The sequence below is a fragment of the Gavialis gangeticus genome, unplaced genomic scaffold (genome assembly GCF_001723915.1).
Source record: "Gavialis gangeticus isolate Ggan-Ray unplaced genomic scaffold, GavGan_comp1, whole genome shotgun sequence".
NCBI classification, from domain to species: Eukaryota; Metazoa; Chordata; order Crocodylia; family Gavialidae; genus Gavialis; species Gavialis gangeticus.
Window position 1 is genome coordinate 182,961,529 of NW_017729022.1, and position 25,916 is coordinate 182,987,444.

A 25,916-nucleotide genomic window follows, 5' to 3' on the forward strand; every position below is an offset into this window, starting at 1 on the left:
TTGATAACATAATGGTTATAAACTACTGCAAGACCGTTTCGGGCAGGACATAAGGAAGAATTTCTTTACTGTCCAAGCCCCCAAGGTCTGGAACAGCCTGCCATCAGAGGTTGTTCAAGCACCTACATTGAACACCTTCAAGAGTAAATTGGATGCTTATCCTGCTGGGATCTTATGACCCCAGCTGACTTTCTGCCCTTCGGGCAGGGGGCTGGACTAGATGATCTTCTGAGGTCCCTTCCAGCCCTAATGTCTATGAAATCTATAAAATTATAAGAGTAATGATTAGCCTGTTTCACAACAGGACACTAAAACAGTTGGCTTATTTAGCCTAGCAAAATAAAGGCTGAGGAGATAAGATTGCTCTCTATGAATATGTCAGGAGAGTAAAGACCAGGGAGAGAGAAGAGCTGCTTAATCTACAAGACAATGCTGGCACAAAAACAAATGGATATAAATTACCCATAAATAAATGCAGGCTGGAAGATTTCTGACCATTAGATCAGCATGGTTATGGAACATCCTGCCAGTGGAAACAGTTTGGTTTCTTGCCTTCACTTTAAGGCTGTGCTTGATCAGCCTATAAACAGAGTATTGTAAAGTTGTCCATAATAGCAGGGAACTGGACTCAGTGACCCAAGACATCCCTTCTAATTCCATATCTTTATGTAAAAATGCTTCTATATGTCTATTATTTGTAACCGAAGCACTGCATTTCCATTTATCCACTACCAATGGGTATCATTTCATCTATCATTGAAATGTAAGGTAACCTTAAGTGATGTGTTCTCAGCAACAGAAAATTTCTGAGAAAAACAGAAAGATCACTTAAAATATTTGTGAAGATTTGGGAAATCAAAGAATTCTGTTGGTGATTAGGCACCCTGAACACACCTGTATCACAATGCAAATTCCATTTACATTGTAAGGCTGGTCTTTACCTTCCTGCTGTCTTTTTGTCTATCCTTTAGTAAAATTCCTAAGGCAAAAGATGGGGCTGCGTGGTACCACTCCTTCAGAAAAGCATAAGCTTTCCATAGGGTACAGCCTAACCTTAAAGGTGCCACCCTGTCCTGCAGCTATCTGTGGTAGACTGTAGTAGGCTGCGGGGCCAGAGGCTCTAGCCCAGTTGTGAGCAGTAACACCAACTGCAGGCTGCTCAGAAGGACTGGGCCAGCTGAGGGAGATAATTAGCTGGCCCACAGGAAATAAAAGGCTCTCAGGGAGAGAAAGTCAGAGGCAGACAGATGAACAGACCGTAAGAGTCTGGCCAGTGGCTTCAGTATGGGATCAGAGACACTACTCCGGGTCTGGGAAGAGACCTAAGTGCTGTGAGATTGGGATACCAGTGATACCAGGGCAGGGAACTGAGTCAGAGCCAGCCTGAGATGGAAGACTGCAGCAGCAAGCCAGAGTCACCTTCTCAGGTTCTGAAGAGACTCAGACCTGGGAGTTAACCCTTGATGGACTGTGTTTGGGTTAAAGTTTGTGTTTGAGCCAGCACACATTGTATCATGTTTGAGCCAGCACAAATCCCTGAACATGCTTATGCTACATCCTTTCTCTTAAATTACTAACACAAGGGTTAATGTTAGAGGGTCAATTACTTAAATACTCCACCAGCGACATGTACTCACACTAATACAACTCTGACCCTAGGGGATAGTTTTAATCAGAGGAAAAATGGCATAATACTGTACTTAACTGGTAGAGTAGTGGCCTTTTCTTAAGGCAGATCCAGATGTCACCTGACATAAGATGGATCCCCTAAGGAAGGGTGAGCTGATTCAGGGGCACTGCACGTAGAATCTACACTTGTTTTCTGAATGAACTGTGTTTCTCACATGATTGAGAGCAGTAATGTGTGCTTAGAAACTCTGCACAAAGACTCTCTCGATTTGTCTGTCTACACCTATTACATCCTCCTGAACACTTAAGCTGAAGCCTCTGCATGCCCACAGGCAACATTAGCTCAGGGCACTGGTAGTTAAGACTTCACATTTGCACTCTAGCAAGGGAGTAAAAGGCAGAAGATCTGCACCTTGAGAATGGCTGAGAGGCCCATTTGAGAGCTCAGATCACCCAGGAGACTCAGAGGCTGGCTGATCTCACAGCAGTCTCATGAGTCACCAGTAAGGAGTGTTTGGTCAGATCTGTGACACAAGTTACCTAGTTTTACTTGATATTCAATGTAAATTAAAGCAAAGATGCTTTCAGCAGCATCAAGCTCTACCAAAAAAAATGAAATGTCACTGACATTATAAATCCTAAAGGTACAAGGCCTGAGCGAAAACTCTCCTCCTAAGAGCCTTTGTTGCTGCCCTTCATGCCAATGCTCATCTCCCACTGAAATCAGGAGGTTCTGCATGCACTTTCCTAGCACCAGAGTTAAGCATCCAAGTTTAAACATCTCTAGGACAGATCTAATCATGTTTCCACTGACCTCTAGACACAGGAGCAAACCTATTTGTGGAGTATTACATTAAATCCCATGTTCTGGCTGGATAACAAGTCTCTCTGAGCTGTTTTCTGTTTCTCAGTTTCTGTCTTCTAAATTTACTCCACAATTCTTGAGAGTTCTTTTGATGTACGGCATTGCTTCTTCTAGAAACCACCTTCTTGTGTACATTATTAGCATAATATCAAGTAGAAGGTTAGGTTTCTCATTTCCTTAAAAAATAAAAATGATTATATTGTACATTACACTGTAAATCCAAATTAAACAAATGATTAGCAATTGCTACTTTGTATGGAAAAGATTTTAAAAACTTACTCTTTTTTTAAAGGATCTGTGTTTAAAATTGCTGTATGCTCTGGAATCACTTAGCTATTGTGTGTCTCAGACTCATATTTATGCTGAGAGGAAATGAAAACTGAAACCCAAATGTGAGTCTGATTCAGGCATTTTACAAGGGAGATAACATTTTTTAAAAGCCTCTAAATTTGCACGCATAATTTTCTCATATACACAGAGATTTGAGCCAACAAAGAGTTCATGCAAGGAATAAGCATTTCTCCATGCATATAACCACTACATGATTTTTACCACTCCTGCTGTCTTAAAGCATACTAAAATTCAGAGATGAAACGGAGGTTTCCATGGAAATTGGTTTGAATATTTGTTATGACACCTTGGCAATTATAGTTAGGATTGAAGCAGAGCTTTGCTTGCAAATGGCCCTATCTCATGAATCCCAGAAGTCCAAATTGCCATTTTCTGTTGTGTGGAATCAAGAGACTCCGAAGACCAAGGCCCCATTGTGCCAAGTGTTGCCCAAACACACCTAAGGACACAGCCCTGGCCCTAGACACCTGAAACAGTTTCAGGAGTCCTTCCCAAGAGCTCCAAAACATATGCACCACTTCATTTCACATCAATAGTCCTGTCAGGACTGGTCACTGTTATCATGTAAATAATCACCATTTTACCTGTCTCCCCAGACTTTTATAAACACAGTTGGCTGCACCAAATTGTCACTGTTCTAGTTCTATACTTGCTGAGTTCCTTGCTGTGTTTCACTCCCCTATGAACTTTCCAGAGGGAAAATTGTATCCAAGCCCCTTAATTTATTTTCATAACAACAAATACAAAATCAGGTCTTACAGCTGTTTATACATTTCTTTCACTCTGCTTATATCTTCCTCCACTAAGGTTGTCCCAGCAACACATTGCATGGAAATGCATGTAGCCGCATGACAGCTATCAAAGCAATGGGTGCTTTCTGAAAGAGACAAAAATTCCCTACTGATTGTTTTGAGTCAGTTTTACGTTGGACTACATTCTTTCCTAGAGCACAGGTCAGTTTTACAATGATGAAGTAGTAGACAGCAAAGTTTTAATATGAATTTGATTTTCTGGTTTAACACCAGCAAAACTCCCCCCAATCCCCCAAACTCTGGCAAATGCATTTCTGTTCCACTAAATTATCTTTTACCAGTAGATGTGGTGAGTAACTCAAAGCATAAGCTACTGTTTCTCTGTCAATATATTCCAGTAGGAAAAAGCATTAATGTTTCATGAGGGCAGGTAAATTTACTTTGATTCTTCAAAGCTTCCCACAGTCCCAAAATGATTTCCAAATTATGATTTTTTTCCCCACTGCAAAAATACTCCATTTTATGAGGCTAGAACTAAGAAACAATTGCTCTATTTCCAGAAAAAAACAAGAGTTTATGGACTCATAATCACACATTCTTAACATTAACACAATGTCTTCCACAATGTACTGTAAAGGCTATGGAACAGCTACTTTTCACTGGAGTAACATTCAAGGGATTATTTATGTCCAGGGAGGGGGGGCATTCAAGGATGTTGGGGCAGAACTGGCCTAACTGCCAGTCACAACAGCCCCTGTCTAACAAAGACAAAGACATCATGTTTAAACCTCTCTGGTGATACGTATTAAGTACCATGTTTTAAAAAATCTATGCAAGGTATGCCTTTAAGTGAAATAGTTTATTATGCACTAATGTGTAGAGAGATTAGGCCATGGTCTCAACCAGTTAAGCATATGCTGAAATCTATACTGTCCTTTGTCTATACGAGATCTTTCAAACAGTTTTTCTTAATGTGTCTAGTTCACGTGTGTGTGTTCTGTTTGTTTTTTCTCTCACTACAGGGGACAGGACTAGGAGCAATGGCCTCAAGTTTCAGCTGGGAAATTTAGGTTGGAGATGGGGAGGAACTTCCTAACTATGAGGACGGAACAGGCTGCCTAGAGAAACTGTGGAACTTCCATCCTTGGAAATTTTCAAGAGCAGGTCAGACAACACTTGGGTGGATGGTCTGAGCAGTGGGCTGAACTAGATGACTTCATGAGGTCCCTTCCAGCCCTACTTTCCTATGATTCTATGTTTTATCATACATTTTAAATCTTAGTCTAGACAGAGTCATTATTAAACTGGCATTGTTTGTAATTCTCTAGTTAAAACTTAAATTTTGACTTCCAGTCAAGTCCTATTTATACCCCCTCTAGCTTCTAAGCAGAGTTTCTAATTTGTTTGCACATTTGGCAGGGCAAATTATGGTATGAAATTTAATTGTTTTTGGGAACTTCAAAGCACAGTGTTAAAAAGAGGTTTGCATTTTAATTAGTGCAAGGTAACACATTTTAAATATTTGGTCAGGGTCTTATGATTTTTCAACCCAAATGCTGTTAGCCATGTTAGGGTCTTACAGCTTCAACGTTCAAGATTTCCGTCCTGATGTTCAAAGCCCTCTACAGGATTGAATTTATCTCCCAAAGAGATTGCTTCACCCTCCACAACAATTATATTTTAAATACTGAAGGTATAAAACACAGAGGGGGAGGTCTGAGTGCACAAACACCATGTAACTTGTAACAGGGTCTCCATTGAGGCCCTGTTGTTAAGGGAACGGGGGCAGCTGGAAATAATTACCCTGCGGGGGGGTGGGCCCCAGCCCTTAAGGAGCCAATGGCGACCAGACTCAGTGGATAAGAAGAAGAGAAGGAGAAGGAGGGATGCCTTCGGGCATCACAAGAAAAGAGGAAGAGAAGCAGCTGGAGCGAGGCTCCAGAAAAGAGGACTGGGGAGAGGAAAGCTTGGGACCCGACCCAGTTTGAACTTATCTGGAGGCTACAGGGACGACGGTGAGTGCTGGGAGAGGGGAGCTGAGCGGCGGGTTGGAGTCCCAGCTAGCGTGAAGAAACGGGTCAACTACATAAAGTTGACAGGACGGTTCGAGCAACGACTCCTGCCCTGCCCCTAGGAAAGGGGAGGAAACACCGAGGACAGAGAGGGCCAGCCTGATCGGGAAGGAGCTGCGGAGCCTATAGGCTGACTCTGCTGAGAAAAGCCACAGGTGGCGGCTGTAACAAGCTGCTAATTGAATAATTATCGGCAATGACAGCAGCCGTAACATGCTGCTAATAGGTTAAGTAGCGAGACGTGGCGCAGCATCCATTTACTGTATCATTAGAACGGGGCTGGCCAGGAGGCTGGAGACCCCAAGATTAATCTGTTGGACTGTGATCTCCCACAAGGGGAGTTTCCTGAGAACAACAGAGAGCCATTGAATAAAAGCACTGAAAAGTAGATTTAATTCAGCGTGGTACTTCCCGCGGGTACTTCCTTACATAACAACCACTTCCTCCCTATTTCATTTCTTTAAGATCCAAGTCGTGGCAAGCCGGAATTACAAAGAGAGGGGGTACTTGCCAGACCCACTGACATAACTCATCACCAAAAAAGGTAAGAGTGACTCTCCTGAGAACTAATACTTGAGAGGCAAGTATACTAATACAAGACTAATACTTGACATGACAAGAAAGAGGCCTGCATAAACTCAATGGGCAACAGTTAATGCCTCCCTCAGTGAAGGTCAATCTACTTAGGCTTTCGATATCAGTATGGATAGTTACAATACTCCTGTTATTTGATTGGTGTTAAGTCTTGTTTGTATAGTGTCTTTCCCATGGAATATGGATCCATGTTCCACAAAGCAACAGCCTAGAGGTTCATACCAGCTGTGAAGCTGTTTCAGCTCTAGTATTTTCTGCCTTTTCACACATGGGATGCAAAGGAATCAGAACTTGAACTTTTCTAACAGAACTATTAACTAACAGCTAAGACATCTGCTTACATGCATACCTCACACTTGCCCCAAAGACACAGTCCTGGTCTGAATCCACTGAAGACTTACTGAGTCAAACCTACTTCTAACTGAGTCTTATTGAGTTAAACCTACTTCTAAGTTCCCTTTAAGTTCACTATTAGGGGTAGCTGCAGGTAGCTGGTAACCCTAATCTTTGTTTAACTGAACTCACTTTACTCTAACCAAAGGCTTAAAACAGTGGTAAACTCTTCAGCTCATAACTTGGTAAGGCAAGCTTCTGCTGCTGGTTTCCAAAACCAACAAATCACAAACCAGATGTTATCAGTCTCTTGGGACATTTTTACATGTGCAAATGCTGCAGCACCAGGCACTGAGAAAATGGTGGTGGTGTACTTTTGAACTAAAACACCTTGGAGGTACTTTAGTTCAAAAGCTCACTGCCACCATTTTTTGCGTGCTGACATGCATTTTGCCACTCACACAACTGCATGCAGTGCAACACAGTTTGCTTCAGCTTGCACACAGAGCAGACTCAATTAATTAAGTCTGCTCCAAAGTGGTGGATCTCCATTGCAGGAAAAAAGTATGTGTATAAAGGCCCTTGGAGTTGGGCAGATAAAACAAATTTAGCTCAACATTTTTACTTATTTTGGAGTGATGTTCCTTCCGAGAATGACATACCTGATCCAGTCAAAAGAGCTGTGCTAGGAAATTGTTAGAGTTTCCGTATTCTTGTGAACAGCTAATGTGAAACAACACCTGGGAGACTTATTGTCTGTGGCTTTCTGAAGTACTTTCATTTTCTCCAACAGAGAACCATTTTCTGTGCTCATCTACAAAAACAGAAGTGTTACTACGTCAGTAGACAAAAAAACCCAACAAAATCAAGCATCACAAGTAAATATGTAAGGAGCCCAATGTTGTCTGTAAATGCGGTAGAGTTCAGTGTAAAACAACAGTGCTCAACCTTTCTAGGCTCAAGGCATGTTTCATAATTTTTTGGAATATAGTGGCACCCTTCAAAAATCAATTTATTTCCTGCACTACTCACCTTCTCACACCCTGTGGCACCCTTAAAAGGATCTCATGGGGTGGTAGGGCAAGCAGCAACGGGCAGGGTACCCTTCAGAGCATGGCAGAGGTGGTTCAAATTGTTTAGCAATGGTACGGACTGCTCAGCATGGCAGACTGGGGAGTTCAGGGGTGGGTCACTAGACCCCTAAGGGAGGTAGCTGTCCCTACATGATGCGGAAGGGAGTAACAAGGGCCACTGGATGCACAGAGTTTGGTATAGGTGCCAAGTGAGGGCAGGATCCTGCCATGCCTGCTCTTTTTTTTTCCCCCTTTCTGCATTTTCCCCTTAGAGGGAGGCATAGCTCCCATAGCTACAGCTGCTCCTCTGGGGACTCCCCTGTGGCTCTTCCTACCAGCTCCGGAGCCAGCACTTACCACCTTTCACAGGGGCTGGGTGCCACATCACCCATCAAAGGATCTTTAAAGAGGCACCTCAGTATCTCAGCTGAGAACTACTGATTTACAAATAACATAGAGAGCAATGTGAAAGTGAAACGATTAACATAATGACATTAGTTATTATGGCTGCTTGCAGATGTTCAAAAAAACCCCCCATGTTTTACCAGAAGAAGCAGCATGTTACTTCAACCCAGCTCTGTGGCGTCTGTACAAATCAGGCACTTCAGCAGCACTTTTTGTCACTTTTATCTAATAGCTGATTCAATCAGCTATTAGATAAATGCACCAAAAAAGCCCCACTAAAGCACCCGATCTATACAGACATTGGGCGAGCCAGATACAACTAATGCGTTGCCTCTTCTGGGCATGCGCTGCGTTTCTAGGGGAAAGATGCAACCTGTGGGCTATGGGTGCCATCCAACTTAATAAGGATGAGCTAGGTACTCACCAAAGGTAAGGAGGAAGTTTCTCAGAATGTTTAATCTTGCCTAATCAACACCTTCTAGGACCACAAAAAGCTGGTTTGAATTGGGTTTCAGAGGCCCCCTCCCCCAAGCACAAAGGACGTCTTGAAAATTCTCCTAGTAACTTTTCTTGTAAAAGTTAGATCTTCAAATATCACCATGCTCTGTAACCTCAAGAGGAAACCAGGGGAGAATCCTTAGTAAGGATCTGATTCCTTGTCATTCCTTATACTCCTTTCTTTCCATTAATGCACGGATTTATCAGCACTATGTTAATAATGTCTGCACAGGCTGTCTGAACAGTCTCCAAGTAATTTTACAAAATTAATTGGCAAGGGGGGGGATCTGGCAGGGTATCCTTTGGTTAACTGCCTTGTAATCAATTCTTCTAAGCATCATCAAGACCCAGTCTGACTCCCACTGAAGTCAATGAGAAGATCTCCAATGATGCCTCAACAGAAGCTGAACAGGATCCAGAAGTAGGCTTCATTTTGTAGTAGTTTTAGCTTGAATTTTTAACTTGCTTTAGAAAAAGCAAGTGATTTCCATTTGTCCTGACTTGAGTACCATTTTTTTTCCAGCAAAGAAAAACCTCAATAAATACATTTTAAAAACCGTCAAGAAATGCATAATGGAAGGAGTTCTGAAAAGACATTGAGATGTATACATAACTTTCACAGAAAGAAAGGATGAATGAACTGCCTTTACATTTTCTGCTATTAAAGTTGTATTTTTAATTTTCTCATTTAGAACCATGAGAGTCATTTTCATACTCTACCCTCTTGATGCAAGTTTTCAGTTCTGCTATTTCCTCCAAACAGGTATCCTATAAAAGAATTCAAAGTATAATCAAAACTCTGAGATAAATAGTTTGTTGTCCATTTATAATAATAGGCTTATTCTGTCTGTCCAGAGCACTCTAATTGGTTGTCTCAGCAGCCAATCACAATGCTTACTAAAACAACCGATCACAGTGCAGGCAAGGCAGGCAAGTCAGAGCTAGAATGAAGCACCAGAGCCCCCCAGCCATGGAGTGGGCAGGCTCCACCAAAGGGAAAAAAAAATAAATAGAAGTGGTGAGGGGCCCAATACCATTTTTTTCCTCCTGGAGCCTGCTCACCTCTCCCATGGCTGCAGGGCAAGCTGCCGGTGGGCCCTGAGCTTTACGTAGCCTTTATGAGGGTGAGACGTTTTGAATCCATTAAAGTATTTGGTTAAAGGAAAACTAAAAATCCTGTATTTAAAGAAATACTTTTGCAAAAAAAAATTAAATCGCAAATGTTTTGCGGGTTTCAGTTAGTACATATGTATATACTTACATGTTCAGGGGCTACAGTTCATGCAAAACAAACTAAGCTAGCTGCAATCAATTATACAGTTTAAGTTTTTTTTTGCAGGGGGAGGTTGTTAAATTGGGAAAGGATTTTTCAAAAGCACCTAATGGATCTGCATACCTGACTTGTGATGGGAGTCTTGTTCTTCTCTTAGGTTCTTTTGGAAATCCCACCCTTATGCCAGGCCTACCCTAATTGACTTCTGCCAGCATTGCTATGTTGGGAGTGTAAAGACATACAATTCCATGACCTAAACAGCTGGGTAGCAAAAGTACCTGTTTTAGACAGAGCAATACCAGAAAGCTGTGATTTTACCCAGATATCTTTCTTGGTTCACTGGGTTGGAGAGGAATAGTTTTACTAAAATGAGGCAAGGGCAACTGTGACAGTATAATTGCTTCTATACTAGGAGTGCTTTATAGCATGGTCTAGCACTATTACTAATGCTGAATGTACTCCCCTACTGTAGATAAAAAGACTTAACATTCCTGGAGGGGCTGCACTGACAGACCTTGGAGCCTCAAGGTTTTCCTATAGGTCTTTACATGTTCACGCTACTCCTGCCATTCAGTCTAAGGGGGAATATTTTTTTGTCTCTATTACATTTAGCAAGAGTGTCCTCTTGACCTTTTTTTTTAAATTGGAAACCTCCAGTTTCTGGAATTTCTTAACGAAACATTAAGAAATTAACACACACACACACACACACACACACACACACACACACGCGATTACCATAGCTGGAAGAACTCAATGAAATCCATATATAAGGGAATAGCATTTTCTGCTCCACTACTGGTTTTTATAAGGATTTCTCAGCAAAGGAAAACCAAGTGACTGCTCCTGCAGTCAGATCAATGCATGCTGACCTGCCAGCTCATAAAGGGTGCTTATACACTGCAAGGAGGCTGCTCCAACATGCTGTAATTACAGCACATCAGAGCAGATTCAATTAATCAAGGTGGACTCCAATGTCATATGTATCAGCATCCCCGTGCTGAAAAATGGTGGAGGGCCATTTATAGTGCCCCCACGGCCATTTTTCAGTGTGGGGACACTGATCCACGTGACGCTCCAGATGCTTTAATTAAAACAGCTCTCAGAGACGTGCCCTCCCTCCCCCCACCATTCCTGAAGCATGTGTATAAATGCCCAGAGTCCCTCCTACTATACTCCCAAGGGGTCTTGGGAAGATGTAGGGATTTGGCCATGTAAATCAAACTGGGGCCTACTGACTATCCAGGGGAACAGTGAGACTAACTGCAGATAAAGTGTTGTCAGATACATACCATAAACAAACCAAAAAAAAGCAAAGAGGAAAGATGCATGTTCTTGTCACTGCTTTCTTCTAGCTACAGTAATTGGAAGGGTTTCTGATGTCTAGGAGAGGTTCACAATTTCTAAAGACAAAGTATGATTTTCAAATTCATGATATCCTTTTCAATAGACAGACTCTGTAGGCAAGTTAAATTCCAAAGGAAATAATCACTCTCCATGATAGGAACAATGGCAGAGTCATTTTCCTAAGAATTTTCTTTCTTATTACTTGTTTGGATTGTATCCTAGATATTGTGTTGCAGATTTTGTTCTGATCTCACAAAGAACAACCCTGACAAAAGAGGTAATGTATATAACTCTATAAACTTTGGGGGAGTGGAATAGAGAGATTAAAGTAACCAAAATACAGTAGGATTAAAAATAGATCTCCCCTTTTTCTTTCCAAAGGAAGCATGTGATTGTTATCCACACATTTTTTCACTACTGCAACAATGGTTCATTTTGGTCTTGCTGCACTGTGTATTAAAGGTCAGGAAACTCTCATGTAAGCATAATGGAGCAAACTGTGCTGTTTTCATTGTATATCTGGAGCAACTCCATGGATTTCAAAGGAATTACTACAGATTTACACATTGCCACTGTAGAATTTAGCTCATGGAATATTGATTCTAAACTAACCCCCAGAGCAGAATTTTCTCAAGATCCTTCGCAGACAAGGTTCTTTGGGTAAATCTGATATCTTTTATTAGACCAACTCAGGATCCTTTGTATTTAAATACCTTTACCCAAAATAAACTCTGAATCCTCAGGAGTAAAAGTCACTTGGTTTGAGCAAAAGAGCTAAATTTTATAAAAGTTTCTCATTTTGGAAATAAACTTTAGAAAAAAAATATGGAAATGCTCTATAAATGGGTGGGTTCCAGCAGTGATTCACGTTAAAGTCCAGGCCAGGTCTTCCTTATTTCCCAGCTCAACAAAGGCAAGGTGTGCAGAAGAACTGCATTCAGCTCCTGAGCACAGCAGCTCATCCTTAAGGGGTGGATGGTGCTCCTGGCCTCCAAAAAAAGCCTTGTCATTAGTTTAATTGGGGTTGCAAGCATTCAGGTGTCAGGATGTGATCCTAATGCAAAGAACAGATGTGCTCCAAGGGGACAAGGATGCCATCTATCCCACTCAAAAGGAGTGGTATTAGGGTCTGGGAGCTCCAGAAGCCAGAGGGAAGATATTAATATGTATTAATAACTTAACAGAACCCTTTAGATATGCTTAGGCAAAACACTTAAAAAGAGACATTTAAGTATTTTATCTGAGGCACAGTGTAAAATATATTAATTTAGTTTAAATTGTCTTAGACTTATTAGAGAAACTATAATCCATACTACTGAAAACAACCTTGTGCTTCCATTAACTATAGAGTGGGGGAAAAATACAGCATCGTACTTATTATATTTAATTCATAGTGGGAATGATGAAAGTTTGTCTTAGCTATTTACTATTTTGCAGTTTCTCTTTCCAGAACTGCTGTACTTTATCAGTGGCTATCCCCCTTGTTTGAGGTCCAATCTTGAACTACTAAAGTGAAAGCAGTGCAAGACTGGCCCTTGCTTATAGTCTCCATTAAAAGAGAAGCAAGCAAAATCCACACTGGGCTTCCAGGTCCAATATTACCAGAATTTAGTCACAGAAGTAGCTTAAAATGAACTTTAGTACAGGACATAGCCTACACATAGTTTAGAGTGTACATGCAGTGCAGTCTTTAATAAATAAATGCAAGCATACTTCATAAACACCTTCTCACTTTCTAAAATTGGTATTTTTTCTTTTACTTTGTTTTTTCAAGTTGGGACTTTAACTCTTCCCCTGATGGCACACGAGTGCCAGGAGCTGCACATGCACCTCACAGAGCCCTGCACGACAGAGGTGAGCCAGCCTGGCTGCACTCCTTCCCACCACTTGCAGCACTGGCCAGAGCCATGCGCTACTGGGCAGCGGCGCATGCGCAGGCCCCAAGTACCCCAAATGCCCACCACCTGTTGCTGCTGCCACTGACAGTAGGGGCTATGCACCATGGGGGGAGTGTATAGAGGGTCCCTACACCGATCCCACCCCCCCTCACCCCTACAACCTACCCACCTAAGTCCTGCGCTCCTGCCACCCCCTTGGGAGTGGGATCCATGCTGCCGCCATCCCCAGACCCATGCTCCGTGCTCCCACCCAGGTGCAGCTCTTCCCCACCCCAACCCCTGCTGTTTCCCTACCTGGTGGCTGGAGTGAGCGGGACACCAGGGAATCTGAACAGGTCCCCCAGTGACTGCAGCAGTGGCACCAGCAGTCCCACACGGAAGCTGTGTGCTGGCTAGGGTGGGTGCAAGGCATGCAGGCTGGGTGGAGTACAATTAGTTAGTGGGCACCCACAGGCTGGATAAAATTGCCTGGCGGGCCATATTTTGCCCACCCCTCATCTAGCTGGATCTTAAGCCAAGGATGGTAATTCCACCACCTCTCTGGGTAACCTGTTCCTGTACTTTATTACCCTTCTAGTGAGAAAGTTCTTCCTAACAACTAACAAACTTCCCTTGCTGCAACTTGAGACCATTGGCTCCTTGTTGTCATCTGCCACCACTGAGAACAGTCTAGCTTAGGGGTTGTCAACTGGGGGTACACATACCCCCAGGGATACTTAGAAAGGTTGTAGGGGGTACACGCAGGTGGGCAGGCAGACAGGGATGGAGCGAGCCCTGGAGTGAAGCAGCATCATCTCCCCTGATTGAGGACCCTCACTGTGGGGGCCTCAATCTGCCCCCCCCTAAAAACTAGAAAAAAAATAAAGGGGTACGCGAGCTGAAACTCTGAGGCAGAAGGGGTACACTTGTTAAAAAAGGTTGAAAACCCCTGATCTAACTCCATCTTCTTTGGAACCTCCCTTCAGGTAGTTGAAGGTTGCTATCAAATCCCCTCTATGTCTTCTCTTCTCCAGACTAAGTAAGCCCAGTTCCCTCAGGCTCTTCAGAAGTCATGTGGCCCAGCTTGCTCACCATTTTCACTGCCCTCCACTGGACTCTCTCTAATTTGTCTACATCCTTTCTGTAATGGGGGACCTAGAACTGGACAAAGTACTCCAGATGTGGCTTGACCAGTGTTGAATAAAATCACAGAATCAGAAAAATGAGGGTTGGAAGGGACCTCAGGAGGTCATCTAGCCCAAACCCCTGCTCAAAGCAGGACCCTCTCCAGCTAGATCATTCCAGCCGGGACTTCATCTACCCAATCCTTAAAAACCTCCAGGATGGAGATTCCACCACCAATCTAGGTAACCTGTTTCAGTGTTTCACCTCCCTCTTAGTGAGAACATTTTTCCTAATATCCAACCTAAACCTACGGCAACTTAATACCATTGCTCCTTGCTCTGTCATTTGCCACCACTGAGAACAATTTAGCTACAACTTCTTTGGCAGACTAAATAAGTCCAGTTGCCTCAGCCTCTCGTCATAAATCATGTGCCCCAGCCCCTGAACCATTTTTGTTGCCCTCCACTGGACTCTCTCCAACTTGTCTACATCCTTTCTATAGTGAGGGGCCCAAAACTGGACCCAGTAAGTATTCCAGTTGTGGACTCACTAGTGCAGAACAGAGGGGCATAATTACTTCCCTCGATTTGCTGGCAACACTCCCACTAATGCAGCTCAGTCTGCTATTAGCTTTTTTGGCAACAAGGGCACACTGTTGGCTCATATTCATCTTACTGTCCATTGTAACCTCAGGTCTTCTTCTGTATAGCTCCTGCTTAGTCAGTTTTTTCCCAAGCCTGTAGTGGTATATGGGATTCTTTTGTCCTATGTGCAGCAGTTTTCACTTGTCCTTATTGAGCCTCAGGAGATTTCTAATTTCTCAAAGTCTCTCTCAATCTTAGCCCTACCATCCAGTGCATCTATTACTCCCCTCCCAGCAATGTCATCTGTTGACCAGCATTTGCTTGGAGATTTCACTCTCTGGAGACCTCACTCTTGTGCTTTTCAGAACTAGATTTAAGTTTATATTTTAAAGGATTATGGAGGAATAGAACCACAGAACTCAAGCACAGCAAAGAGTGCCCTGCTCACTGTATCCAGCAGATGGCAATCTGCTTATAAGAGCAAATAGCAAGCATCAGAAGAGTCATATCACACTCATAAGGTGCAAGAACAGGTGGGCTGACAGGACAGAAACTGGTGCTCAAACTCTGATTTCAATTCTGTAATATTTAGGTTTTTTTAAGAATGAATTTTCTATTTAGAAAATGAATACATTTGAAAAAGGCATTTAATGGCAAGCAGGACTTGCATAACAACAAAAATAAAAGCACCAATTTTAATTAAAAACACTTTGGACAAGACCCTATTTGAACTCCTACGCATCTCAATGGTACTTAGGCATCCCAGTGCAGAAAGCTATTTCCTTTTGGCCACCTACATGGTAATTTTCTAATCACATATCTGGTTTTTGACCTTACATCTGCACTGTGGATATAAGCATCTAGAAGCACAGACCTGACCATAAGTTTAGTGGCAGAGATGATCACAGAAGACACTTTCATATTTTCGCTCCAATACAACAGCTGAGTGGTTAAGACACTTGGCCAGCAAGTAGGAGACTAGGTTTCAAGGCTTGGAGACAGGCAGACCTCCCATTAGCAGCAAATGACTCCTTGCCTTCTGCCCTGTGGGCTAAACATAGACTCCCTACTCCCTTCCTAGCCATGCAGCAGTGGAAGAGGCAGCCACTGGCCTGGATGGATTGGATTTAAGACTTTGAAAAGGGGGTACATCACACCACGTGCGGTGTACCACCATATAAAAGCATGTTTCTCCAGTTTAAAAGAAACTAGAAGCTTTATTAATGTACTAGGTGCCCAACGCTATATTGTTCAGGTTAAGGTCAAAGCTAAAACAAGTAAGTTTATTAGAATATGCAGTAGTTTGACATATCATATATTATGTATAAAAAACCCACAACCAACTAGGCAAAAAAAATTGAAAGATGGTATTTCATTAGCTCTATAGTTATTATAATTAAATGTACATCTCTTTTCAGATTCATAAAAAAAAATCTAGCCTTCTTGAGCACCTTGACAGTGCATCCATTACTTCACTGAAAGTTATTTCCACACCTGAGTTAATGCCCACCTAAGTTAAAAGCTTCCACACCTCAGTTGTTGTTTTTAGCTAAAGTTAAAAAAAAAAAAAAAAGACCAGTCCGCAGGGCTATGAAATAGGAGCTACATTACCAGAAGCAACTAACAAATAAAAGAACTGCAGAAAAAAGGATAGCTTGATCAGAAACATTTAGACCTTTAAAAGGGAGGGAGGGTTAACAACACATGTGGAATGAACAGTTTAGAAGGAACAAAGTAGATTACAAAGAGCCACGGAGTCAAGTGACTTCCTCACGGCTACCTGAATAGAAATGCTGCTGCCACCGTTGTCAGGCACTTGGTATTATACTTTGGGTGGACTAGGAATCAAAGAAGGGTGCGACTGCACCACTGCACCCTCCCTAGATTCACCCTGGCTACTGAGGACTGAAGACTGCATGTTAACCACTTGCAGGCTATGCAGGGCCACCGGCCATACGTGGGCCTCTCACAGGCTACCCTACTTAAGATACTTAAGTAGCATACAAACCCTAATAGGCAAAATGAGATGAGGCACTTTAACTTTAAAATGTTTCAAGGATTACCTTAAACAAGACAGGTGCTCTTTTTTATGACATGTGCATCTAAACTTAAACTTATTTTAAAAAACTAGACAACTCCATGAACCTCCTTTTGTCCAATGAATGACTCCTATTATTATTACTACTTAATGTCATATATCTTGACTTCAAAAAAGCCTTTGATCTGGTATCCCATGATCACCTCTTGGCAAAACTGGCCAACTGTGGCCTTGGGTCCACCATGATCCGCTGGCTGGGAAATTGGCTCTGTGGTCAGACCCAGAGGGTAGTAATTGATGGCAGTCACCCATCATGGTGTCCTGTGACCAATGGGGTCCCCCAAGGCTCTGTTCTTGGACCCATATTGTTCAACATCTTCATTAATGATGTGGACATTAGAGTCAGAAGCAGACTGGCCAAGTTCGCTGATGACACCAAACTTTGGGGCAAAGCATCCACACCAGAAGACAGGCAGGTGATCCAGGTTGACCTGGACAGACTCAGCAAATGGGCGGATGAGAACCTGGCGGTGTTCAGCACCGAAAAATGCAAGGTTCTCCACCTCGGGAGGAAAAACCTGCAGTATCTTTATAGGCTCAGCAGTGCTACGCTGGCTAGCACTATGGAAGAAAGAGACTTGGGGGTCATCATTGACCACAAGATGAACATGAGCCTGCAATGCGATGCTGTGGCTAGTTAAGCAACCAAAACACTGGCTTGCATCCAAAGATGCTTCTCAAGCAAATCCCAGGACGTCATTCTCCCCTTGTACTTGGCCTTAGCGAGGCCACAGCTGGAGTACCGTGTCCAGTTTTGGGCTCCACAATTAAGAAAGGATGTGGAGAAGCTTGAGAAAGTCCAGAGAAGAGCCACGCGCATCATCAGAAGTCAGGAAAACAGACCTTACTATGACAGGCTGAGAGCCGTGGGGCTCTTTAGCCTGGAAAAGCACAGGCTCAGGGGTGACCTGATGGCCACTTACAAGTTTATCAGGGGTGACCATCAGTTTCTGGGGGAACATTTGTTCACCAGAGCACCTCAAGGGATGACGAGGTTGAACGGTTATAAACTACTGCAAGACCATCTCAGGCTAGACATAAGGAAGAATTTCTTTACTGTCCGAGCCCCCAAGGTCTGGAACAGCCTGCCATTGGAGGTGGTTCAAACACCTACATTGAACACCTTCAAAAGTAAATTGGATGCTTATCTTGCTGGGATCCTATGACCCCAGCTGACTTCCTAGCCTCTGGGTGGGGGGCTGGACTCGATCTTCTGAGGTCCCTTCTGGCCCTAATGTCTATGATATTTATGAAATCTATGAAATCTACTTAACAGTTCAGAGAGGAAGACTACAAGAATTCTTTGGTTCAGAAAAAGTTTTATGCCAGCTATACTGGCATTTTCTAACCATGTCAAGATTTGGAACCATTTTCTGACCTCAGTTTGGCTAGTATAACTCAAAGTAACACTGTTAAATGTTAATGCTGTTGCTCTGAATTTCAATGACATAAGAGAGCAGAATCTGCATTTTACTCTTCAGGTTTCATAATCAGTACAAGAGATGATAAAACGAGAACAGGAATGAGTTCTAAAACTCGGCTCCATTCAAGGAAAGTTTTGCCTCAGATAGTGAAATGTTTTCTTTCCAGACCATGAGTATTTGATGCAGACATTCAAGAAAGCCAAACAAAAAAGCACCCTAAAGAATGGAGTAAAAACACAGGCACCCTGTGGTTCTAAACCTCTCAAGTTCTGCTGTTTGTGTTACTGGTTTTTTTAACAGTTTTTTTCTGAATATGCTTGCATGTGTTGAGGCTTAGAAGTGATTTACTTAAATATAATTTTAAAAAGGTTCTAAGAAAAAGGTGAAGCAGACTCTTACTATTTGTTGCTGCTTCCCCTTCCTCTCCTCTTGCAGTTTGTTCAGTTCCAATCTCCTTATCATACATATTGGTTCATTTTTACATATTTTTATCAAGCCATCAAGATGGGTAACTTCCTTTCCCAGCTGCTGTTGCTGCTCCCGGTTTAATAAAAGGAAAAATGAAGAGGGAACAAGAGTCAGTGCACATTTTACAGTAACCTATATCATTAGTATATACAGTATAACATACATTATACACATACATGTAACATATAATTAGTATACACAGTAACTAATATATATCTTCTTTATCATATTAAATCAGGGAACATTATGGATGTGTTAGTACTACTAATCTACAATTGCTTTGTTTTCTTGGATTTTGCACGCAACCACGTGTCATAGTTGGTAACAAACTTGATATATATAATATATCAATTTACAGATAAAACAAGACAGAGAATTACTAGCCACTGATTTATCAAGTAGAGGACACTCATGGGCAAATCTAGGATTTTGAAAAGGGGGGTGCAGATGGTGTGGTGCATCATCACATGTAACAACACATTGTTCTCCAGTTAAAGAGAAACTAGGAGCTTTACTAATAATTACACTATAAAATATCCTTATGGAACAAGTCTTTATTCTATATTTATTAAAATAGGAATTGATAACCTTCCCATAGAATCTTTGAAATGTTCTACACAGCTTCATAAAGAAACTTACCACAACCATTAAAGACTACAGGATGATTCCACAAAAGCCTGGAGAAAGTAGAGCATTCTCCATTAATTCTACACATACCTACAAGTTCAGTTATTGTTTAGTGTCACCTAACCCCTCAAATGTTTCTGTGTTGGTTCATACCTTCTGTTTCTACTGATAAGGGATCTGGCTGAATATGACTCTCCAGAGCACAATAAGACAAATTTACAGAGGTTCGGGGGGTGAATTTTGCAGCATGCACATTATATATTCCCTTTATAATTAGTCTAAGTTCATATGATTAGTCTGCTGCCCAAGGCATTTCCCTCATTTATGGACACTGGGCAAGTCAGTCCAGTCTCTGAGAGCCGTCATGAATATGAGGGGTTACATCTGTCCTTGGAGGTCTGATATGAGCTGGTGCACCTCCTAGCTGACTTCCTCTGTGGGAAGCACTCTCGTTTCCCTTCTAGGTCCCATGCAGGGGCTGTTCCCTTCTGAGTGTTGTCCAAGACCCAGACCAGATGTTTCAAGCACCAGTCCATTTTCCTGCCAAAGATGGATGTCTTAGGTTTCAAGCTATTAACCAAGGTATCACAGAGAAACAGTCAGAATAATAGCAATGTAAGCCCATTCCATGTCTAAAGAAACCTATTTGTTTGAGTCCCAGTTTATCAGGAAGCTTAAAGAGACACTTAGTTTAACCATGTAATTTCTATGGGACTACTCACCTGTTCTGAATTAGGCATCTGGCACTCAAAGGGGACAGTCATCAACTTCACCCCTTTGCTAAGCGAGTAGGTCATATAATCCATTTCATAAACCCATACAGCCCCATCTTCAAACTAGTTAGGTGATTTTCCCCACTACTCCTCACTCCTCTGCTAGCTATAGATTTTAGAATGTCACTGACTAAAACTTTGCTTTCTATGAAATACTTGGGAAACTTTCTGAATGGCTAATTGCACAAACTTATGGAGAAAGTAGGCTCTGTTTATTTCTTCTTATCTAAAAGGACAAGTAACTTCTTGAAAGACAGGATTACAAAACCCAAAGAAGTGCCCTGGACTCTAGACTCTAAACCAGACATTTTCTTCAGCATCTGGGGTCACATGCCTTACTAATTGAGTAGAGCTTATTCCCTGGGTTGCCCTACTTTATTTTTAAAGTAGATTTTAATAGCATAATACAAACATGGTGGACATGACAGGGTGCTCAGCGTGCCTGTCACTTTATGAGGAGAAAAGGTTTTAGAAGCAGCTCAGGAAACCATCAGGGAAGACACCTGACTGTACCAGGGCTAGGCTTGAGGTACGTATAAGCCCGGGGCCTGAAGAGGCAGGCAGTCTCATCCAGGTAGCAGACAGGAAAGGAGCTCCTGAGCAGGCCACTTAGACAGTAACTCTGGCTTGCACCAAGTACATCTGTGGGTCTGCAGCTTTAGGGCTGGGAGTTCAGCCTTAGGGCTGGCAGAACAGGCAGCATGCAGCCTGAGGGCTCAGAAGCATCTGGAAGGGACTAAGGAGAGGTAAGGAAGTCCCAACAGGCCCAGATGAAGAGGGGCCAAAGGGCCCAGAGAGAGAACAGATGGCCAAGGTGCCCGTAGGTTTCACTGGCCTAGGAGTGCAGCTAAGGCTGAGAAAGGGCTACAGCCAGAGACTGGTGGGGCTGGAGAGCTCATTGGTCTCTGCTGGTCTAGAAGTGGAGCTAAGGTCTACTCTAAGGAGAAGGACCAAAGGCCAGGAAGGCCACAACCAGAGACTGAGGAGGCCAGAGTGCCCATAGTCCAGAGAGGAGCTGGTATAAGAATGAACAAAGCCAGGAGCCCATAGGGGCAGTTATGAGTTGATTGGTATGTGAGACATCTGCAAAGCAGGGGCATGGATACTGGGGAAGACAGAGCCCATGTAATTAGCCCTTTAGGCAATGAGCATGGACACCTGTGTTCATGAGTGTAAAATCACTTTGGGGAGCCCTGGGGCAGCCTCCCTTTTCATAAAAGATAAAGATATCAAGGCATGGCAGGCAAAGAGAAAGAAAGCGTGAAGGAGAGAGTGAAGTTGATAAGCGCTGATGGGGTGTCAGGGGGCATCATGGTCACCCCTGGAGTGGGACCCTGTTACAGTGGAGTCCTATCTGGGATCAGTTTGATCTGCAAAATCGTTTTACCTTCTAAAAACCAAACTAAACCATTCATTCTTCAGTCTGTTTCATTAAAACAGGGCTCCTTCCAAGGGTGTCAACAGCCTAAGCAAAACTGCCTGTACACAAGACTATTTGGGGGGCATTCAATATACTGTACAGTAAATATACAAGGCATTTATTTATTATTTAGGTCATCGGAAGTGAAAATACTGGAGAATTATTGTTTACTTCTTTTTGTCTCCTGATAAAAATAAAGAAGAAAAACCACACATTTTCTGTCTTTGATGGCATCTAAAGGGATCTATTATCAAAGCGCAGACAGCAACAAAACACATTCAGACATGATGACCAATTCCATTGGCAGCTCAATGGTATCAGTCCTTTTCGGTCCTCTGTAAAGCTCCCTCCTTTCCTAAAATGCATTCTCATTCATAGTGAAATGTAGCAAAGACTAGCAGAAGAGTAGCTCTACGGGACAGGTATCTCTGCTTACCTTAGAGTAGGTGAATTCATTCTCTTGTCCTGGACATAGTTTATATTCTTCATATCTTTTTCAGTTCAGCTTTTAGCTCCATAATCCTCTTCTGCAAAGCCTCCTTGTCCTTTCTTGACTGCAAAATGAACTGGTCATACTCATTCCGGATTCTCTTTTCCTTTTTGCAATTTGGACATTCTGGAACGTTGCCTATTTCAGATGACAGTGCTTCTGATGCCATCTTTGAACAAGGCAAATCCAACCTCGATTTGTTTTTCAGTTTAATCTCATTTATACTATCAAAAGGCACAACTAGACTGTTCGAGGTCCCCCTGAGGGTATCTACTGTGGTCTGTTGTTATTTTGCCCTTATCTACAACACTAATAGACTCGATGGTTGCTGAGCTTTTCTCAAGTGGCTTCTCCAGCTGAGGCAGGTTGATTTTCTGCTCCCAGATATCTCTGGAAACATCTAGCTTTAATGCACTGTCTTTGCAGCTTTTGTCCATCAATCTGGAGAGGTTACCAAGACTGAAGTGAATAGGAGGAAAGGAAGTCTGCAGCTGTGAGACCCATTTTTAATGGTATTACTTTCTCAAAAAATTATCATTAAATCAACTGTACATCTAAAAAAACCAAAATGGCACGATTGTTTTCAGATATCATAAAAAAACAGTTAACATAACTAACTTTGTTCTATTTGCTATCAACTTCTATTTTTAAACAGTGAAACATAAATATGATCCAGATTAACTGAATTCTAGACGTTCCATCTGAAACTGCATCTCAACTAACTCAAAAGAGGTACTTACCACTTATCTGTCTCCATACATTTCACAGAACAAAGTAAAGCATTATTCTTCATCTTTTACAAATAAGGATACTGAGGCCCAGGAATGTTCATTTACTTTCTCAAATTTACACACCAAGTTAAGAGCTGAAACCCAGTCACATTATTCAAGACCATTTCAACTGCTTGTAAACCTCAACCTCTTAAGCACTTTTGAAAATACCTCTCCAGCTCTCTCTACTCTCCTATTAGTGCTCTGTTGACTGGACCACCCAGCCCCCAGCAAGTCACTGGGAATTTCACACAAAAAGGACTGAACAAGGGTGTCAGGATTTGCAATGTACAGAATAATCTATACAACACTCGTGTTGTCTTCCATAGGACACATCGCCTCAGAAATCTCATTTGAATAATTGCTTGGGCAGATCTAGAATTTTGAAAAGTGGGGTGGTAGGTGGCAATGTGTATGTATCATCCTATAACACAATGCCTATTTTTCTCCACTTAAAAAAGAAAGTAGAATTTTTTTTCTGATATGCTAGGGGCCTGGGGCTATATTAGTCAGTTTATGATCCAAGGAAAAACAAATATAACTGAGTCTGTGGGGAGCTGACTGCCAGCTCCAGGGTAGGGCAGGTACCTGGTGCTATGGGAAGGGGGATACAGCTGTTACCCCCAACCTGGCTGCACACAGAACTGCTCCCTGAACCCTCATACAAGTTCCCCAGACACTTCAGCACGGCCCCAAAAGTGCTGTCCTTTGTGCACTGTCCTTGTCGCCTCTAATACCTCCTGGCTCCACTCTGTCCCCCATTATCCCACATATCCCCATACTCAACCCTACCTACTCATACCCCAAACCCAGCAAACGCTATCGCCCTTTCACACACTGCTGAGTCCTACCCTACCCTCTCACTGTCCCCAAGAATCCACTGCACCCTGCAAAAACTTGTCCTCTTCAGGCCCCAGGCCCCATGCCCTCTCATCACCCCCCTCACACCTCACTGAGCTTTCCTCTGCCCCTCTGAGCATTCAAAACCCATTGCAGCCCCTCACATCTCCCAGGCCCCCCTTACCCACAATCCCTCTTGTTCCCAACTCCTCTCACACACTCCTACAGACACCCCTCTCAGCCTCATACCCCTCACCCCCATACTGCCCCAGCCCTTCCTTTTCCTACACCCTTCTACCCCACAGATGTCCCTCCCCACAAAAGCCCCTTGGTACCTGTGATCCCCCCTGTGGCCGCTGGGCCTCGAATAGCCGCTCTCGGGCGACCTTCGCTCTGGTGGTAGACGTAAAGCGCCTTACGGACTTCTGTCGCAGACCGAGTAGATGTCTTCCCCTCGAGTCGCCTCCCCCGTTCTCACCTGCCACGACTTGTTGTTCCCCAGTAGGCGGGATTGGTCGTCGAGTGTACTCAGTGGCCCGTGGTTCACCCGGCAGTCATTCACGGGGCTCCATCACCCCTACACCCTGGCCTCACGCCTCCTTCGGTGCATCGCCCATCTGTTGGCCTTGTTCCCACCAGTGGGATAATGCCCTATGACTTGGCATCTAGATGCCCGTGGCCTATAGCCACATTCACCTGTGTGGGTCTGCTCCCTCGGCCCTCCTTGCCTCCACCCCGTCTCTCAGGGAAACACAAAAAAACCTTCCGAGGCTCTTCCTCGGCCCCGTTCCTTGGGGATACCTGCACTCTCCTCCTATTCCCCTTCGCACAGGGCAACTAAATAAAATGCAATAACAAAACATAGAACAGTGAGCCACTTCCCGACGTGACTGTACCCTGCCCCCTTACTATCCTTCCCCAGGCTTTAGCTGAGGGGGTTGCTTTACTCTTGACCTGTCGCCTCTGGGATTCACTCCTGTCCTCCCGTCGGCCCGGCTGGGACCAGCAGCGATACCCACCCCAATCGTAAACCCCTCAGGGCTCTCCCGGGGTCTTCTCCCCCTGGCGTCGGAAGCTGACGTCATCGGCTGGCCATAATTGGATAAAGAGGCGGCTGACGAGCCGCGCAGGCTCTTCATTCCACTCCTGTTGTGCTGCATCTCCTGCTGCTGGTAAGTACCCTTTACTACTTCTTTCCCTGGGACACCTCCCATCCAAACCCTCTTGGCTCTTGGAAAACCCTCCCCCTCAAAATTCCTCCCAAACTATTCTCCACACTTCATGGCCCCCAACCATGAGACAGGGTGGTAATTGTCCCCCGCACTGCTCATCCGTTACTCACAGCAGGTCTATAGCTGGTCCCTACTGCCTTCCACCACCAACAAAGAGTTGAGCGGGAAAGGATTGTTGAAGCCTTTACCCAAGATACCTATCCCTCTCATCCACCTATGCCCACCTTTATGTTGTCCTGGTTTCAGCACTGGTTCAACCTCCACAGCCTTCAAAGCTGCAATGAATAACCCAGTCACTGCAGTAACTCACCTCTTCCCCTCACCTTTGCAACTCTTTCCTGCCTCTGACTGCCACTACACAGCTCAGCCAACTTTTAGCTCTGCCCCTCCCTTTCCTGTCTGATTTTTTGAATCCCCTCCAAACAAAGCCACTCAGTATTGTTTCCTTGGTAGCAGCACACCACTACTGAACATGTGGGAGGTAAGGAAGTGAGCAGAGAAACATTAACAGATAAGAGACAATTGTAGAAGAAAAGCTTGGCGATTAGAGGAAGATCAAACATTGTTAACACCTAAGAAGTGAAGAGATTAGCAAAAAATCAAGTAAATAATAATGAGCCATGAAGTCAATTAACTCTCTCAGTTCCACATGCATAGAAAAGGGAATGTCCCTGCTTGGTAGTCTGTTTTAAAATTTCAGTGGAGCAATAATCAAAGAAGGGGGAAGGGGGGCTGACTGTACCCCAACCCCCACCTTCCTGGATCCACCCATTCCCTATAGTTCACTTGTAGTTATAAAATCCTACTAAAATTTATTGTATTCCAAGCTTTTAAAAATGGGGCCCTATTCTTAATTGCTTTGCATGTTGTATAAACATGTATACCTATTCATAGTCATGAAAAGTAATATTTTCTGCATTAGAATTCCTTAACCTCCCTGGACAGCAAAATCTGAAACACCAGTTTGAACAGGATATTGAGGAACAAGAAATCATA

The 25,916-nt window shown here is 43.2% G+C and overlaps 2 long non-coding RNA genes across 4 annotated transcripts; both read right to left on the bottom strand.

Moving 5' to 3' along the window:
- Positions 1-271: 271 nt before the first annotated feature.
- Positions 272-18,944, bottom strand: LOC109296963. Of its 3 annotated transcripts, none has more exons than XR_002097117.1 (5): positions 18,700-18,944; positions 9,293-9,340; positions 7,259-7,410; positions 2,444-3,722; positions 272-2,229 (listed from the first exon to the last, which is right to left on the bottom strand). It is a non-coding gene; the product is annotated as an uncharacterized LOC109296963 (long non-coding RNA). The 3 variants fall into 3 exon arrangements; XR_002097115.1 differs by having other exon boundaries at positions 272-2,670; positions 2,774-3,722; positions 18,700-18,943; XR_002097116.1 differs by having other exon boundaries at positions 272-2,856; positions 3,605-3,722; positions 18,700-18,929.
- A 144-nt stretch (positions 18,945-19,088) lies between these two features.
- On the bottom strand, positions 19,089-25,648 carry LOC109296964. The gene is made up of 3 exons (XR_002097118.1): positions 25,231-25,648; positions 22,025-22,247; positions 19,089-19,935 (listed from the first exon to the last, which is right to left on the bottom strand). It is a non-coding gene; the product is annotated as an uncharacterized LOC109296964 (long non-coding RNA).
- Positions 25,649-25,916: the final 268 nt, after the last annotated feature.